The following is a 3,265-nucleotide window of genomic DNA, read 5'->3' on the forward strand; positions in this document are numbered from 1 at the left end:
ACTGATTCCTAAAATGTCAATGCTCACTCTGCTATCTCCTATTTGAACACTTCCAATTTATGGACCTAACATTCCAGGTTCCTATGCAATAGATATATTCAGCCTTAAAAAGCAAAGAAGAAAATTGTGTCATTTTTGACACTACAGATGAACCAAGAGGACATTATGCTAAATAATCCAGGTGCAGAAAGGCAAATACTGGCATTATTTCACTTACATATAGAATCTAAAAAAGTTGAACTTGTGGAGAGTAAAATGATGGTTACCAGAAGTTGGGGTTGAAGTGTGGTAGGGAAAATGGGGAGATATTGGTCAAAGAGTTCAAAGTTGTAGTTGTGTAGTTTGGATGAGTAAGTTTAGAGATCTAATGTGTTTCATTATGATTATACTTAATAATGATGTGTTGAACACTGAAAATATGCTAAGAGAGTAGATTTCAGGGGCTCTTATTGCAAAAGAAATAGTAACTATATGAGGAGATGATATGTTCTTTAATTTGTTTTACTGAAGTATAGTTGATTGTATTAATTTCTGCTGGACAGCAAAGTGGTTCAGTTATTCATACATGTACATTCTTTTTCATATTCTTGTCCATTATGATTAATCACAGGATATTGAATATAGTTCCCTGTGCTCTACAGTAGGACTTTGTTGTGTATCCATCCTACATATATTAGTTTGCATCTGCTGCTGCTGCTGAGTTGCTTCAGTCGTGTCCGACTCTGTGCGACACCATAGACAGCAGCCCACCAGGCTCCCCCGTCCCTGGGATTCTCCAGGCAAGAACACTGGAGTGGGTTGCTATTTCCTTCTCCAATGCATGAAAGTGAAAAGTGAAAGTGAAGTTGCTCAGTCGTGTCTGACTCTTAGTGACCCCATGGACTGCAGCCCACCAGGCTCCTCCTTCCATGGGATTTTCCAGGCAAGAGTACTGGAGTGAGGTGCCATTGCCTTCTTCAAGTTTGCATCTACTAATCCCAAACTCCCAATCCACCCCTTTTCCACCTCTCTGCCTTGGCAACTACAAGTTAGTTCTCTATGTCTGTGAGTCTGTCTGTTTCATAGATAAGTTCATTTGTGTCTTATTTTTTTTAAGATTTCACATGTGATATCACATGGTATTTATCTTTTCTCTTTCTGACTTACTTCACTTAGTATAATAATCAGTAGATTCATCCATGTTGTTGCAAATGGCATTATTCCATTCTTTTTTATGGCTGAGTAGTATTCCATTGTATATATTACCACATTTTTATGCATTCATCTGTTGATGAACATTTAGATTGTTTTCATATCTTTGTTGTTGTGAATCGTGCTGCTATGAACAGAAGGGCGCATGTGTCTCTTTTTTTTTTCTTAAATATTTATTTGGCTGTGCTTGGTCTTAGTTACAGCATGCTAACTCTTAGTTGTGGCATGTGGGATCTAGTTCCCTGACCAGGGATCAAACCCAGGCCCCCTGCATTGGGAGGATGGAGTCTTAGCTACTGGACCACCAGGGAAGTCTCATGCATGTATCTTTTTAAATTACAGTTTTATCCAGATGTATGCCCAGGAGTGGGATGGCTGGATCATGTAGCAACTCTATTTTTAGTCTCTTGAGGAACTTCTATAGTGTTTCCATAGTGGCTGCACCAATTTACATTCCCAACAACAATGTTCCCTTTTTGAGAAGATGATATGTTAATTGTAGTAATCACTTTGGGCCTCCCTGCTGGCTCAGTGGTAAAGAACACAGGTTAGATCCCTGGGGTGGGAAGATACCCTGGAGAAGGAAATGACAACTCATTTCAGTATTCTTGCCTGGGAAATCTTACGGACAGAGGAGCCTGGCAGGTTACAGTCCATGGGGTTGCAAAAGAGATCAACTTAGTGACTGAACAGCAACAATAACAGTAACCACCTCACTATGTATATCTGAATCAAATCAACATGTTGTATGCCTTAAATACAATTTTAAAATTATTTAAAAAGAATTATTTAAAATGATATTTTAATAAAGAATTATCATAAAATAAATGTGAAAAACTATAAAAAAGAGAAAAAAGATTTTCCAGAATGAAAAATATTGATCTATTCACTGATACAACTAGAGAATCCACCTTCTCCATCCACTTCCTCAGGGCACCCTTGATTTCTTTGTTTCTCAGGCTGTAGGTGACAGGGTTAATCATGGGGATCAGAACAGAGAAGAGCACAGAGACCAGGATGTCCAGGATATAGCCTATATTGGGTCTATCATAGTTAAAGATGGCTATTCCATAAAAGACCACCACAGGGAGGTAGGATGCACAGATAGTGAAGGTCTGGTTCCTGCCCTGAGCAGCGGGAATCTTAAGGAGGGCAGAGATGATAAGCAGTAGGACACTGCAATGAATAGGCAGGGGCTCAGGCCAGTGGTGGCACTGGCCACGTGGAGCACAGATTCACTGAGAGAGGTGTCAGAGCAGGAGAGCTTCAGGAGCAAAGGTACGTCACAGAGAAAGTGGATGATCTTGTTGAGTCCACACTGAGGGTCAGCACTGTGTCTTTCACAGAATCCTCTAGCCCACACAGTCAAGTTCCAATCAACAAAATACACACAGACCTTCAGAGTCATGAGGAGCAGATATTGAAGAAGGTGGAAAATGGTTACATAGTGGTTGTAAGTCACAGTAGCCAACAAGACACCCTAAGCACCAGCACAGGTCACAAGGAATAGGGTCTGGGAAAGACAGCCCTCATACAAGGTGGTCTTCCTCTAGAAGTTCCCCAGCATGACCAAAATGGTGGCAGATGAGTAGCAGATGTCCAAGAAACACAAGGTGCTGAGAAAATAATACATTGGAATGCAGAGGGCAGGACTGGCTCTGACCATTGTTAATGTGAATGTATTTCCCAGAAGAGTTAAGAGATAAATGATCAAGAAGGCTGGGAGGAACAACACTTACAATTCAGGATGGTTGGAACATCCTAGGAAGATAAATCCAGTGACCACACAATGATTTTTCATTTCTTTGAGTTCTTTCTCAACTGAAATGAAAATTAAGAAATAAAAAGACAACAAGATACTAGGAAAAACACTGGGAGAACTAACACTTACTCATCCTTTATTACATGGGGTAGATGATATCTCTTCTAGGTAGTGTAGTTTGACACTTTAAGACTAGGATATATGCATTCCCCCTCACTCCCCATCCTCTTTTGCTTCTGTGTTTACTTGCCATGCCTTCACTATTACCTATTAGTTTGATTCCCCTACCAGTCTGTAATTTCTATTAGGCAA

At 40.2% G+C, this 3,265-nt stretch overlaps 1 pseudogene; it reads right to left on the reverse strand.

Annotated features, from left to right (window-relative positions):
* Positions 2,070–2,992, reverse strand: OR13L16P (olfactory receptor family 13 subfamily L member 16, pseudogene; annotated as a pseudogene).

Source organism: Bos taurus, chromosome 3 (genome assembly GCF_002263795.3).
Source record: "Bos taurus isolate L1 Dominette 01449 registration number 42190680 breed Hereford chromosome 3, ARS-UCD2.0, whole genome shotgun sequence".
In the NCBI taxonomy this organism is placed as follows: domain Eukaryota; kingdom Metazoa; phylum Chordata; class Mammalia; order Artiodactyla; family Bovidae; genus Bos; species Bos taurus.